This window comes from Harpia harpyja, chromosome 1 (assembly GCF_026419915.1).
Source record: "Harpia harpyja isolate bHarHar1 chromosome 1, bHarHar1 primary haplotype, whole genome shotgun sequence".
NCBI lineage: Eukaryota > Metazoa > Chordata > Aves > Accipitriformes > Accipitridae > Harpia > Harpia harpyja.
Window position 1 is genome coordinate 80,083,378 of NC_068940.1, and position 16,592 is coordinate 80,099,969.

Consider the following 16,592-nt stretch of genomic DNA (forward strand, 5'->3'; position numbering starts at 1 on the left):
ATATTAATCTTTTCTGTAAACATACAGAGGACAATTGCGGACACGGTGGCTTAAACTGCCAGTGTTAATAGATTGCTGACCCAACACAATTACTACTGCACAACTCCCACAGATATCTGTCCTTTCTGCTGAGAAGGACATCCTAGTTGGGTCCTCACATCCTGCAGAAACTGGATGGGAAAGATAGAAATCAGTTATGCAAGGGGAAAAAAAACCAAAACAAACAAACACACAAAGAAACCCAAAATAAAGGTATATACATATGTATATAACTGGTGTTCGGTTTGCACTGAGAAATATAAAAGATATCACAGAAAAGCTCTTCGTGACACCTAATACAGATCATCTTGAAGAGTGTGGGACATGTCCTCACTTGAATCCAGTAACTCCAGCACAGAGAATGCATGGAGGCTGCAGTTTGTTGGCAATGGTTGCAATAGGAGCCTCATGGTCCTGCTCAGTGGCCCTAGGTTAAAAAATAGATTTGTCCTCTGCATACCATCTGTATTCTATCCACCTAAAGCCCAAATACTCAGGCTATAAAAGCAGAGCAGCTCTCAGTGAGGGTGTATAAGTATCAAAACCCCTGAATATACATGAGTATTCATGTATCTGCATTTGAGTATGTCCTGTGTGTCCTGGAAGCCCCGAGATCCCAGCAAATCTATTACATCCCGATCCAGTTTCTCTGGGCATTCTCTTTTAATGGTTGTATGATACTGCTGGTGGCTGTGATAAAGGTCTCTGGTCCACCCCAGAAGTACATACATATCAACTCTGAGAAATGCCATTCCTTTTTATATCAAAGCATCTGGTTTCCTTTTGCAATAAAAGGTGCTATATAAGGCAAGATATGACAATCTGAGCAATAAAATTAGAAATCCTAATCTCTCCATGCTGGGCACAGAGAGAAGTTCATTGAGGCACTGGTTTACTGTAGTATGTTATCAAATTGTGATAATGCAGATAAAAAGGGAATGGAAATGGCAGTTATTAAACTAATTGTATCTGCAAGAATATTAATTTAATCTATCTCACTTGATTATTATTACCATCAAGCTTAAATGCAAATCCTGAAGTGTGAGTTAAATAGATGACTGAATTTAGTTAGGGGGAAGGGAAATAAAAGATTAACAATTATAAATGCCACTTCCTTATATGAATTTGGAAAAGAAAATCTTTCTTCTAAGTGATACGTTGATATCCTTCTTGTTTTCTAGTCTTCTTGTTAGGAATTTTTAAAGCTCCCACTTTAAAGGAATCCATAAAGAGACTAGTGTATACAGTTTTGCTTTAATGGACATGAATATGTTTGCCTGATATTAAAACTTAATTCTCTGGTGTTTCAGTAGGTGCTCAGAAGTATATGGAAATCAGAAGACCAAGTGAACTCAAAGAGAAATGTGAATGGTTCTTCTGCCTACAAATAAACAATATGCTCTAATTAGTTTTAAAATTTGTATTAGGTTATTGTGGTGCTAGCACACCCCAAAAAGAATTAAAATGTGAAATATATGGTTTCTGTTTTATGTTTCCATTTCAGTGTATGTGATTCCTTCTTCACATATCACATTTCTTTAAAGAAGGAGTTAGGGTTGTGTTAGGTTTCTTATACTGTACATATTTAAAAGCCTATATCCAGGGGCCAGCACAATAAACCAGTGTATTCTGATAGATTAAAAGTGAAATTTGGTCTTCTTTTAGATAAATGGCAAAATTCCAGGGTGTCACCTAAGGTATAAATACTGGAATCAGAGACTTTATCCTCATTCTGACTGAGGATGTATCTATAATATATACTACACTTTCAAGTCACTTGCTGAGGGTAATTTCATCTCAGAAAGACCATTTTATTAGAATGACTGTGGTGCTTCTGGTACCCAAGTAGGCTTGTTCAGAGCACTGTGCTCTGGACATATAACCAGAGACGTGCAGCCAAGCCTTCAATCATCTACTTAATCTCCCTGTACTTTAGTTTTCTTATTGACAGAATAGAAGACAGGCTGGAAGTCAGAATTGTGGCATAAGATAAGAGATATAATTAACCTTTATAAAGTATTATGAAATTCTTAAATGAAAAGAACTAAATAACAAACCGACACAGCAAGAAACAAACCCCAAACTTCATTCTGTGAATTAACTCTCCTAGCCAAATTTTACCTTTGCCTCTTTTTATTCCTTGTCCCTATCACTTCTCATCCCCATAAAAGTATTTATGTCCAGAAATTAGAATATTGTACGCACAGTCCGCTGATATATTTCTTCATACTGGACTGAAATAACTTCAAATAGTCTTGTTTTTATTAGGAGTCTCTAAATGGAAAACACCTACCATCACCACCCCAACACCTTCCAAAAGAAACTGTAGTCATTCCTAGAACCCAATTAGACAACAGAAAAAAGCAACAGTATAGACAATGTCCTGCAGATTTGGGTCCTATAATTGGGTTCTTTGGTATGTTTTCCAGCATCAGGGCTAAGCTCACACTGCAGCCCTTCCTTGGGCCAAGAGGAAGACACTTCTTTCTGCCTCCACCCAGCTACATATTTCATAAAGTGTTTGGAAATTTATCTTTGAGACTACTGTTTTTCTCTCAGACTGGCTGGAATAGGCCAAGAAATTCAGTGGTTATAAGGAGATGAGAGAAGGGAACGGTAAAACACACGTGTATCCACACACATATTAATCCAGCAATGATTTCATTAGCCTCCTTTCTTTAGGAAACTGCACCGAACCTGTTTGAAAGAACTTCAAATAGTGTAAGAAAAAGAAGAATAAACATCCAGAATTGTAGGGAGGTTGATTCACTTCTGATAAAAATCAGACTATAGTGTACTAGACCAAGCCTTAAAACCTCAGTCCTGCAAAAGATTTAACACTCATTCTTAAGGTAATGTGTTTAAAATGGACTACATGCTTAAAAGACTTGTTAAATTGCAGCCATACTTTATGCTGAAAGTTAGGATTCAGATCTTATGAATTTAAAATAATAGCTAAGCCAAGGGTAGCTGAGGTTTATTATTATAGCTGTGTGCAGCACGGTAATCAAACCCGTGGAAATGTCTGCAGCTGTACCCACAACATCTGAAATGCTTCCTTCACTAAGCTGAGCTCTTGAACTAAGTGGATTGGTGCCTACCACCCAACATACACAAAAAAACCCAGAGAACAGAAAGCAAAATATCGTTTTGGCTGCCATATCCCTAAGTTAATAATCATTGTAGGAGCACATGTTGAGTTTTAGTATTAAAATGAAGGGTTTCATATTACAGATTATAGGGAGACTCGTGAACACAGTGGCAGATATAGAAAATCAAAGTGTCTATTGAGGCATGGAGCTGCAATACAAAAGTAATCAGTGCAGAAAGCAAGGCAGTGACAATACAATTTTAAATCCATTTGATAGGCAAACTATATCTGTTGAAACTTCTCAGGGTGAATGAGTATAAAACTCATTATCAGTATTGCAGCATGTCCCATGACACCACTTTATTTATTCAGATGAAGATTGGAGAATGTTACTACAGCATGCCTGCACTCTAAAAATTCTTTGCAGGTAAATCCTTTGCCTATATTTGTTCTTCGTGCACTTTCCATGAGTCTTTCATGCAATCTTCCTGCCCACTGTAGGAAAACAAGCTTTATAGAAAGTACAGGTCATATGCCTGTGAAGTGTATTTACCATTTAGAATGGTCAGTGAACACATTCAGGGTCTTAATGATACCGGAAAGTACTGAATCCTTAATCTCTGCTTTTATCATTTAATGTTCTTGGTTGAGTATCTCAGATGTCTGTGAAGCATCACAGAGTACTCAGTCACGCCTTTAAATGGTGAGAGTTACTTGGCTGGCAGAGTCCATTCAGTCACACTGTGTGGCAACATACTTTGCATCTTGACACAAATGTTTGTTTTTCACTAAGTATTTTTCACATACGAATTTTCCCCCCAGGACTATGGATCCCAAGCAGTCTGCAGCCCATTTCAATCCGTGTCACTGGCCAGCACCTTGGATCCTAATGTAGAGGGATCTGTTCTTCTCCTCTCATTTGAATAAAAAGTCTCATAAATTATCGTTCCTGAAATATTTCAAAGGGACATGACCAATCACATTTGTACGTTTTTCAAGATGGCAAAACTTTTAAAGATCACAGTGTCAGTGATTATCCATGGTTTGGACTGTGATTTTTCACCCCAAATCCAGAACTACATCTGATTTGATAGTGTCTGAAGCCTGGACAATCTCTTAGCACTGGTATGTGGGGATCTGTGACTTCCAGTGAGCTTTGCATTAGACTCACATACAATAATTACTATTGTTTGCTCTGCTTTGTAGTGGAAAGCTAGTGAAGATTCAGATTGTGCTTTTTCTTTTTTTTTTTTTCCTCATCCTTGCTGTAATCTCTGTAATTGTGATAATAATGATCTGAACTACCTTGCCCTTTTCCTTGTTGAGTAATTTGATTTGAAAGCAACTCCTATTCTCACGTTCAGTAACCTTAGGGAAGAGGTGAAACAGAGAGGTCATTCAAAATACAGAGACTATCAGAAAGGTTTAAATAACTGAATCATTAAGATTCTATAACCTCCTCTCCATGACAAAGATGGTAATGAGAAGAGGAAATAGCATACTATGCAATGTATTCATTGGGAAAATTACTGTAATGAAACTTAAGCACAGGAAATAATACAAATGTAGCCTGTTCTCACTATATTCTAAAGATTGACATTTCTGTATCCCTTTCTATCTGTCGTTGTCACTCTTGTATGAAAATCAAACCATGCTTTCATCTTAAAAGTCACATTTTGCTCAGCATGCAATACAAATGTATCACAGAAAATTGTAAGACCAGATATGTGGTCAAGCGGTCAGAGTATTTCTTTACCGTTCATACAAATTGGGAAACAAATCTTATGCTCAAATCTAAATGCAGTATTTATCAAGCATTACAACTATATTAAGATTTATAAGGTATAGAACAGCCTTTGGAAACATCCAAAATAAGTCTCTATGTGCAACCATGAACCAGTTGTATCCTGTTGAGACATGAAGTGAAATAACGAGTTTTCCTCAGGAGACTTCCATGCAGATGATTACTCCAGTCATCCACAATATGCACAGACTTGCCATCTGCAGTGCAAAATGAGTAAGATGTTACTGGTACTTCCGTAGCTCACTCTCCTTGTGGGCCTTGATCTAAACTCTTTAAATCTCCCATGATCATGAGCACAGAAGGGAGACCAGTGTACTGGAGCCCAGTACTCCTTACCTCATAAAATCTGATATGAACTCAATGCGGTGAGGCACATTGTATGTAACTTTTTCATAATCTTCATCTAAAACTCAATTAAATGAACCACAGGCACATGTTATCAAACAATTTCCTGTGCAGAGGTACTAATGGACTGGAAGAAGATACTACTTCTTATTCTTTAGACTCACGTATAATGATGAGACACTTGGCAGGTGGGGATTTCTCTTCTCTTCCCATCTGGTTTGCTTCCTTTGAGCAGAATTCCAGCACTTAGTGCCTAGTGGCCCCTGCATCAATAAACACCCCTATGTTTCTAGTGTTACATCTTCACTTGACATAACAACAAATGAAAGTGTTCTTCTGTATATCCAGTTCTGTTTCACATAGCTTTGGCAACTGCCAGCTGGAACAGGAAAAGACGCTCTGATTTCAATAGTTGACATAACTGATAGGCAGAGAAAGGCAACCAGTGACAACCAAAAAGGAACAGGACATTACAGAAAACTTGTATGTTAACACCAGAGTCCAAGGCCAAACAGATCACTAAGTAAGATCACTAAGTAACCTCACCTTTTCCTGGCCCCAGCTGTCACCAGGCATCAGACCTAACAATTCCTAAATTCATGTTTTTCTTCACTGACTCATAGTAAGTACTCCTATACGTGGATAGTGCAATGGCTGTCAAGCACAGATCACATTGAATACATTCTAGAAAGAGAGGGGCAAAATGAGTGCAACTCAGCACCCATCTGCTTTCCGAAGACCAAACTATATGCAAACTTGGGAACCACTCCACAGTGGGGTAAAGTACCAATCACACACCTGAGACTTGGGATCCTTCATATAGCTAGAGCTCCCAGCCACATCTACACATCAGCTCTCTGAACCATTGCAGTCCTCCAAGCAAGGACCTGGTAGAAGAAGACAGGAGTGCAAATCAAGTGAAAAGATCTGGATGCTCTTCATGGCTTCAGCTATTCTTCTTTTCTTCTAGCCCAGTGATGAAGTTGCTCCCAGTGAAGAAGGGGGAGAAAAGGGAAAGGGGCGTATAAGGAAAACTTTGAGAACTCTTAGTAGAGTATACAGAGGGCATACAATATAACATTTTCCTAGTGTAAAGTCTTGTCTTATTTTGGAATACTGCTTTTTCTCCATTTGAATTCATGGCCAACACTGCATACATGCATCTGTCCTTAGAAGGTGCAGGTGTCGCCTTGTAAGTATATCTAAGGATTTGGGAGTTGTGGCAAGGGCAGAGGACTTATCATGGACATTTTTCCTACCAAAGTCACACACTTTGATCTGAGTGACATAAAAAGGCTATGTGACTCTGGTAAAACGTGGAGAGTTTGCTGCAGATCTCTCTTATATTAATTCCTCATTTCCTAAAACTTCAGTATAGCAAATCCCAGGGCAAGCTTGTCTAGAGAAGAATTTTAATGTGTACAGAGACTTCTTTCCAACACTTCACATGATATTACGAGGCACATGACAAACTCTGGATGGAGCATTTATGACACCTGACATCTAGAGAATTCACATGCCTTTGCAATGACAGCTGCCGAGAAGAAATAGCATCCTCCAGCTGCACAACTTTATCCTTCCCTCACTTGTGAATTGAGATGTTTGGCTTTAAAGTGGCACTCTGTACTGTACTCTTAAAACTGCAATTGTCACTTGATGAAAGGAAGCCAAATGCTCCATCAGTGACATCTGACAGCAAATAAAAATCTCCTTCCTAAGGGCATAATGGGCAGGATGCAGCCATATCATTCTTTCCTCTTATTAAATCACACTATCAGTGGGATTAACTATCAGGCAGTAGACACATGGACTCCACAAAAATATACAAAACAGAAGCACGGTACAAAAGGCAAGCACACGCCTCTCCTCAGAACTGAGCACTGTGACATTTCATGAATAAATTAATGCGATTACTCCTCCAAAGAAAGCCCAAGGTAAACAGTTGGCACTAGTGCAAGGCCAGGTACCCTATCACCTTAAGCCTGGCCTTCACAGTGGGGTGAAACCATGGGGGAGGAAAGAAACAGCGGTTCCTCACTATCTGCATTCACTTGCAGGATAAAGAATAACACAAGCATATGCACAGTAATTGCCAGATAGCTAAACAAGGATGAAAAGCATGACCAGATGAACAAAAAGTCTGAGTTTGGTCATTCTTTCCTCCCACAGCTGCTGCCGGGCCACAATCTCCTTCTCAAGTCTAATTAGCAGGCCAAATTAAGCCCTCATGTTACTCTGCTCAGTGGAGTTTGCATGTGGCATACATTTGCACTAATGTGCTACCCTAGAGATTTTCTTAAGTGACTCTCTGCTAGTATTTAGATGTTGAGGAATCTGATTTCAGAAAGGGCTGAGTGTCCTAACACCCAGATAGTTTCTCTGTATAAGGACTAAGATGTCAAAGACAATCCAGAGTGAATCAATCAGTTGCAGCTCTAGAGGGGGTAGATCCACTGTGGTACCTGTATCAGACCTATCAGGCACACAGACCCTACAGCATCTTCAATGACACTAGACACTAATGGTTAGGAAACTTAATGTGTCCTGTAAGTTAAACGAAGAGATTTTTGGCTTTTATGTATGCTGTATCCAGACACAATGACCCTGAGTTATTTATTACATTTCTCCAGCCTAATATACAGAAAATAACGCTGCTAATAAAAATCAGATTAAATATTGATAGTAGCTTTTTGTTACTTTTCAATCTTTCCTTTATTTATTCTTACGATACTATTTTCAAATTATAGCTCAATTCCAAAGGACCCACATGGGACTAGCAAAAAGATGCCCTCCTGAATACGAACAACTGTAAGGCCAAGTACAGAACTCCCTTCTCCTACCCCACTGGGTCAAAGAGGAGCAGCTTAGTTGGGAGATCTCCACTATAAAAAGAATCTGACTCAAAGACTATCCATGTCCCTGCTACATCCTCCCTAGAGAAAGGCTAACCATATCTCCTCTTCAGCATAAACAAGAAAACATGAGAGTCAGCAGAATCCTTCTACTTTTATCTTTCCTCACTTAGGAGGACAGGAGGAAGGGGTTCTCACTGTGAAAAGCCCCTTTTCCTTTATTTGGTGACACAGCTTGCCCCGCTAAGACACAACATTTCTGTTTCTCCCTTGCACAAGGAAGGCCAAATTCTGTGTCGCATGGGATAAGCGATGAGCAGATTTGACCTTTCCCAGGTAGATGTCTAGTGCAGACCCGAAACTAGAAGTGTCTTGCATACGAAGGACTTACATGCAGGGTTGAGGAAAGAGAGGACACACATCAGTGCACTTATCTCTGACTGCACAGCAAGCCTGGCCCCCAGTGCTCCAGTCCAAAGCACCATGCAAATTACCTTAACTGACCCCAGTTTATTCACACAGCATTTTATTCTAGAACATGCATCCTGTGAATCCCCTTGGCAACTAGCTAACAGCCAGCAAAATATTCTCTGGCAAATGCCCATTAAACTTCACATAACGTTCCTACACCAAAGAGGCTTTATCTCTAGTTTGTAGTCTCATTTTTTTTAAGCATCCTGCAGTACCAGATAAGCTTTTAAAAAAGCTGTTCATTATTTGATGTTTCCTTTGTTCAGAAAAAATGACAACAAATAAATTTTGAGGAAAAAAAAAAAAACCAGGCACCACTTTGATATTTTCAGTGGTGCTATTCACAAGACAAAGGAAAGATACATTTTCAACATTCTCGCCCAGAATATTAAAGTCCTGGGTTTTGCCAGAGAGACGATTTGGGTATAGAGAGCTTCATTATCAAAGGTCTCAGCAGTTCTTCTTGTCTGTATCCTCCCCAACAGCATCCTGGATGTCACAATCACTTTCTGGGAAAGCAATTTTGATCTTCCACAGAAAGCTATTAAAAGTAACCTGGATCTTACAGGTATAGCACTTTAACCTGACAATTTTAAAAAGCCAGTAGCCCTTCTTAATTATTTAATGAAGATTTAGCACTGTGTATTAGCTCCTGGGCAGAGCTGTATGTCAAGTATATGTCGTATAATTTGTTACTGAAGGATGAACATTAATGTCTGTTGCCATCTTAGGAGACAGGCTCGACCCAGGCAATACTTTGCTAATAGTTTGCAGGGTGGGAGGATTTTGAATTTCCATCATTTTTAATTATTCATTTGTGTTTTAATGGGGATCCAGGTTCACTTCACATCCTTGGGCCATTGCAGACATTTTACCCCCCCTTGAGTTAATCCTGTGTTCATTCCCCAAAATGAATATTCATACCATTCAAATGCAATTTTTAATTAACTGCACCAGCAGCATTATCATTATTGCACCTGAAAGATCCAAAGCCAGATCATAGAAATGTTGCCACAATAGAATTCACTAAATTCTGCTCACATTCCCTTCTAAGGCTGATCACCTTTAAAGTAATGAGAATAAACTGTGGGATAATATAAAACAGATCTAATTAAGATAATGAACTGGAGATTATGAACATTGCTACCCTGTGTCTGAAGAATTTTAATATATTAGTCTAACAGAAGGTTAAGGATTTACAAAAGGAAAGATATAGAAATATACAATGTGGGTTTTTTGGACAAAGCTTGAGATTCGGCACCTAAAACATAAAAATAAGAGGGATAAAAGGAAATAAAAGAGCATATTTCAGGAAACACACATCATAATTTCTTTTAATTAATTTACTTAATACTTGCATAGAACACAGGATGAGAGAATTCTCCCTACAAAGTGAGGAATAAAACAAAAGCAGGCAGGGAAACATTATGACAAGTTGAGAGGCACTTATAAGGCTATACTGTGGAGAGTTTTATCCTAGCTTCCATCTGATATGGCTATTATGGCCTTGGATGAATTTGTCTTGAGGGAGCAGCCTAATTAGCTTGCCAGCAGCAGCAAGGAAAGGAAAGGGAGGGAGGCAGTCAGAGAGGAAGGGGGTAAATGAGCTGTTAGGTAAAATAGAGTCGATATCAATAAGACCTACTGTTTGGTTTCGGTGAAGCTTCATCTTCCAAAACAAGACAGCAGAGAGACAAATGTTTGAGGGTGAAACTAGAACTCAACAATTTTCTGTAATCAATAGCGGATTGTCAGAAATCGTCCTTCTCACATTTGTAGAGGTACATTCTTCAAAGCAAGTGCCTGGGAACTGCTGCCTTGGAACGGTACCCCCGGATAATTCACTGTAATTATTCTGCTATGGATAAAGTTTCACTCCAGAAAGAATCATTATTACCCTTCTAGAACAGAAACATCAGTTTACTAGCAGATTCGTTAAGGACTAAGTAAAATGAGGCCAGGCTGCGTTGGCTCAGCGCTGCGCGCCCAGAGCACAGCAGCCTCCTCTGGTGAGAGAGGACATTGGGAAAACCGAAGACTCGAGGGGTAAGTGAACACGGAGGCACGACTACAGCTCGGGTAGGCACCACCTGCCTATCATTGGCGATGACAGCAGCATGTCTGCAGCAGCGCAGCTTCTCTCGGACTGCACCGCCTTGCCTAAAACTGTAGGTAAGTGCCGAGCTGTGAAGCCTCAGCTGCTGTGGAGAGGCTGCTCCTCATACTCGAGCTGGCTAGTGTAACACCCCGGCCCCTGTGAGCCAGGAGCCTTCACGGCGTGAGGAGTGACACAGCTCCTGGAGAGAGGTGTTCCACACTCATACTCTAGACTGGCAGGTCCTTTGGTGTGCCCCAGTAGCTGTGGAAGTATAAACATGTCAAAATGTCCATGGTATTATTCTGACTCATCACAGACTCCTTCACAGAGCTACGCTAGCATTGCCGGAGGCAATGGGAGGCACTGGACCCTGCACTCAGGGGAGTGCCGAGTCCGTAATGGAGGCTGGTCACTGGACATGATGGGGGAAGCAGTTGGTGATAGCCAGCCGAAAAAGCCATTTCATGTTGTGTTGTCATAGTGATAAAATGTAAGGACAATGGAATCAAATTTTGCCTGATTAAAGACAAAGTTTATCTTAGAAAATATCCTTTGACAGAAAGAAGTATCTGAGAATAAAATGACAGTAATCTCATTCTGGTTCATTTCTACTGCTCCAAACAGGATGCCATGGACAATATGTAATGGCTCCAAAGTTCATTTCCAAAAGCACAATTCTCACTGCTGCTTCCTGTCCAATTTTCATCTTGTTCCAGACACAGAGGCTGTACTATAGATAAGCCTAATTGTCATTGGCTTCACTGAAATAGCAGCGCTATTTCTCTGTATTTAGGAGCATCCACTTTCCTTGGAAAAATAGCCATCTATGGATCTGGAGACAGAGAAATTCAATTTTTTTTGAGCTTTCCTTCAGATTATTCTACTAAAAAACCCCAAACAAACAACAGCTTTTTTCTCCCTAGAGCAGCAAAGAGATAATATCTATAACATATTCTCTACAAAGAGTAAAGCCTGTCTGTGAAGTAGACAGGTATTTCCTGGAGGCTTTTTCAATGCTTGGGGTAAGCAAGAAAATAAGAACATAACCAGTCTCACTGCCCATACTCTGAACACCAAGCACATCGCTTTTACCCTCACTTCTCTCTTATTAGCACAGTATTAAAAATAATTCCAAGGAAAACATTCAGCTGTGCACACTCGTCCCCCCGAGGAGAGGGTGAGAGAACAAACATGCACCAGCTGTTCCTCGTGCTGCTCCGTGCTCTACTGCATGTCACTCTGGTGCTTTGGTCATGAGCTCAGTACAAAACCCCAAAAGAATAACCTGGAAATGAAGACTGTCCCAATATCGCTGAGAGAAGCCTGAAAAAAGCAGAATGAGAGCACTGAAGAAATTGCTTATAGGTGTGCCAGCTGTGTACTACACACTGGCTCACCAGAAGAGGACAAATTAAATGAGGAGTCATCTTTACTCCTTGAATTTTAAAACAGACTCTTAGGGCATGTCTTGAAAAAAAATCAGTAGACTTTGGGGTGGGTAAGCCTGATCGTTTAGAAAAATCTGGTTTATCTGAATGACTTGTATTGACCAAACTGACAATGCACTGCAATAAACTGTTAATTGCCCTGATTCGTACACATTTAATATGGGCATTAAGTACAAGACACTTCCGTTGTGATTATGGGGGGTTGAACAATATGGTGTTTGGACAACAAGCAAGGCGGACAGTCAGTGAGAAGACAAGGCACCTCCTGGTAAACACTTGGGTGACGGGAGGTTCACTAGCCCTAGGAGGACTGTCTCAGCCTGCCAGTGAGCCCACAAATTGTCCTCCGTGAATGCAGGAGATAAAGCAATTCTGAACACATAAAAAGTTAATATCTCTTTACCAGGAAAAGGCAGCTAGAAATATGTAGGTACGTTTAAGCAGATATTGGCTGGTGGGGGTTGAAGAAGGTAGGTCTGCCTGCCTTTAGGAAAAGGAAACATTATTTAGGGGAGACTAAGTGGCTTGTTTTAAAACCTTTTTCCGTAACTGCTGTATTCTTACTGCTACCTTGTATTAGAAGTGATCTAGTCACTAAACTCAGTCTAGTCACTGTCCCGTGGAGAGGAGGACTTAAGCAAAGTGCAGCAGGGTCACTTGATTTCATCCCAAGAGTTAAAAGTATAAACGCTAAAACAGGAAATCTGAGAAAGGAGAGAGAACACGGGTAAAGTTGGCCTTCCAAATTGTTACAGGCTAGCGAAAAATCTTATCGAGGAAAGATGTAAACCAATCTTATTTTCCTGTATGATAATTCTGACAATTTTTCAGACAGGTAATATAATTACAGTTTGATCATTTTTAGTGTAGCTCATAATTGTCATGGAGAGATGAGACAGCACTTGTCATCTCTGATTTGCAGAGCTGAAGTATTTTTACTAGTATTTACAGATTCTCCCATTCTGTCCACAATTTGTTAGGCTTAAAAAAAAAAAAAAAATCCAAAGTGGTCTTAGTTCACATAGATACTAATTTACCATTTGAATTTTTCCTCCATCCTCAGGGAAGGCAGAGAATTCCTTCACAGATGGAGAACCAAGACCTATATCTGCAGTGTCACTTAAGAAAATTATTTCTTCTGATTAAACTGGAAATGAATGAAATTATTTGTTGCAAGATCAAAATCCCAACTCCAAAATTGTTGTATTATCAATTATTTCTTTTTTGCTGTCAGTGTTTATTGTCTTTTCAATACCATTGGGTTTTAAGGATACTTTCATTTATAAATATTTTCCTTCCCCAAAATTTAAATCAATAGTTCCAAATACTCTTTTACTCTCCATTATCTTTTCAACTTTTGTTGCCCTCAAGACCATATTTCTATCCCACGCATATGCATAGAGATGAAAAGATCAAGAGATACGAGCTCATTCAAATCTCATCATCTGTCTTATATCCAATGTACCATACATTAATGGAGCATTAAAGCTTTTGAGTTAAATCAAAGTAAAAAATTCAGTTATGATGATAAAAGCTGCTATAATCCAGCAATCGCAATTTTAACTGCTGCATGAATACATGAGTAGGACATATGATTTGAATAACAATGGGAATATTGACAAATATTGAGTAACTGTATGAAAGTGTAACATTTAATATGGTAGCTGTATTATTGTTAAAAAGTGAAGGGGAACAGACATGTCACTAGGTCAAGGACAAATCCTGATTTTGTCACCACCTGTATACTGATCTTTAATTAGTTCTCATATAATCAAACTCCAGGTGCTGAAGTGTACCGCTTTACAAAAGTTTTAAAGGCCCTTGGTATTGTGCTGTTCTGTGTAAAGTAAACCAACTTAAGGAATAGTCATTTAGTAAAAAGACCAAAAAGTATCCCAACAAGAAGAAGCTAAAAGACTATGTAACTCTCTTACCACTCCTTTAACTCAGCAGCTGCTAAGACGACTTGCATCAAAATTACCAGGATGATGAGATGCAACTCCAGCTTAGAACAAGGAGCGTGGGGAGGGAAGCATTACCACTTTGTCAAGAATGGAGAGCTCTTAAGGGAAAGTTTCCAGAAGTCTGGACTTACATTGCCACTGCAGTGACATTTCTGGAAGGTGTCCTCACAACCAGAAGTCACCGTAGCAAAAATGAGTCATTTGCTGGTCCCCTGCCCTTTCCACTCTGGAAAAGTAAAACAACCTAATACAATGTCAGGTACTGTAATTTTGAATCATTTGTCCTAATTATTTACTCCCCAGCACTGGTAGGAATCCCCAGAAAAGAACTGGGCTCCTCTCTGCTAGGCCCAATGCATGGAATAAAGTCCAAACCCAACCCAAAATCCAAACTCAGTCCAAAAAGCTTACAATTTAGGGACAAGTCTCTCTCTTATACCTGGGACTTACAGGGATCAAATAGAAAAGCTTAATCCTCACTCTTACCCACGCAAAAGCAATGTGGAGGCCTAAAGGGGCCCTAAAAATCCCTCACACCCAGTAAGGTTTCTTTAGGAGAGGCACTATGAAAGGACACAATAAGCCTTGTTCCTAACATCCTTTCTCAAGGTCTTGTGTAAGGAGCCTGCTACAGTTTGGAGCAGGGACAAGAGGAACACCATTACGGCTATTTCAGCCATGACATTTCTATTTCATGCAATCCTATTCCACATCCCCATAGGACACTGCAGAGGAACCACAGTTTGAGCTGAACAGATTACACTAGATCTTTCACCAGACCCCAGGGCAATCCAAGGTTAAAGGAGCACAAAAGTATCTTGAAGCTACTTTAGCCTATCTTCCTTCTGGGTCATGATTTCTGTGCTTCTACTCTAGAGACAGGACACAGAATTTCACTCTGATTTGCTCAAAGTTGTCAGTTCCAGAACTGATTTCAGATGTCCTGATTTCCCAGTCTGCCTGCTTCACACTGCAAGAACTGGGGCTGCTCAGCCTAAAGAGATGGCTCATTGGGATCTTATCAACATGCATAAATACCTGACAGGGTTGAGTAAAGAAGAGCGAGCCAGACTCTTCTCAGTAGTGCCCAGTGGCAGGATAAGAGGTAGTGAGGCACAAACTGAAATGCAAAAATTTGCATTTTTAACACAAAGAAAACCTTTTTTTATGGTGAGGGTTGTCAAACACTGGAACAGAGAGGTTGTGAAGTCGCCATCCTTGGAGATATTCAAAACCCGAGTGGACACGGCCTGAGCAACCTGCTCCAGCTGACCCTGCTTTGAGCAGTGGCTTGGACAAGACAGTGTCCAGAGGTTCCTCCCAAGCTCAGCCACTCTGTGATGCTGTGAGTTCAGGAACCCCTGTGGACAGTAATTTGATGGCTACTTTTCTGTGAGTAACTGAGAGGTATCAGCATCTGTAATGTTTGCTTCAAAATATTTGCTTTTCTGAAGGAACGCAGGATGTGCTGACATGGAGGTGCAAACAGAAAAATGCAACTATGAACTGCTCTGGGATACAGAATTCAAAACTATTAATTATGAACTGCTAATGCAGAACACAGTGCTGGATGAATTTCTTCAAAGTTAATATTTCTGCCTGCTCTAGCCCAATTGTCAAGGGTCACTGAGTGGAAGAAAGGCTACAGAAACTTGGAACTAGAGAACTCCCATATGCTCCTGTGTCTTTAGTGATCCTCCACCTTTACACGTAGTTATATACAGGCTTTCTCAGGAAATTGCTCTCAAGAGACATTCTTCTCAGGGGTAGGGGCAGGGACAACTTGTGGTGTGGGGTTTTCAAGGGTATGTGAGAGATTTAGAAAACTAATTTACACTAGAAATTGAGAATTGGAACATCCTTTTCTTTGGCTGGTGATGAAAACGCTTCCCACCATATTTATTCCTTGCTGTATATGATTCCTTGCTGTATATGATTCCTTGCAATGAGAACTACAATTTCAGTGATGTAAGACCATGTTAGCCTTACATGCTCACACTCCTGTAATAATAATAATAACCTACTGTGGTTTTTGTCACCCCAGATGCTTCTGTCCAGTAGCTCTCCACTTTAGGGTCACAGACATCCAGGCTAGCAGCATGTGTCAGGTAAGGAACAGAAATTCTCTGCCAGAAAATAATAACCAACATGGTGAGGTTGTCAGGTGTCCTAAAACAGTACAGTTCTGCACCGGCAGATGATGAACTTACTGGGATTTTTGCACAGCACCAACAAGACTGACTTTCTCCTTACCTTCTTTTTCCACAGCCTCTATAGCATCAGCCCGTACCACTACTGTTCCCTCACCTTGGCAAGCTGTCACAGAAAAGTACACAAATTAGGAACTCTATGGAGGGCCACATATTTTGTATCTAGAAATAGGTACAAATCTTCACAGTGGCTTGCCTCCATCCTAGCAAAAATATCTCGCCTTTCACTTTCATCTGAGTCCCTGCCAGCAAAATGTGAATTACATGTAG

At 40.0% G+C, this 16,592-nt stretch overlaps 1 long non-coding RNA gene across 1 annotated transcript; it reads right to left on the bottom strand.

Annotated features, from left to right (window-relative positions):
• Nucleotides 1-3,970: 3,970 nt before the first annotated feature.
• Nucleotides 3,971-16,307, bottom strand: LOC128142810 (uncharacterized). Its single transcript, XR_008235518.1, has 4 exons — nt 16,137-16,307; nt 6,078-6,166; nt 5,444-5,542; nt 3,971-5,131 (listed from the first exon to the last, which is right to left on the bottom strand). It is a non-coding gene; the product is annotated as an uncharacterized LOC128142810 (long non-coding RNA).
• Between the last annotated feature and the right edge of the window lie 285 nt (nt 16,308-16,592).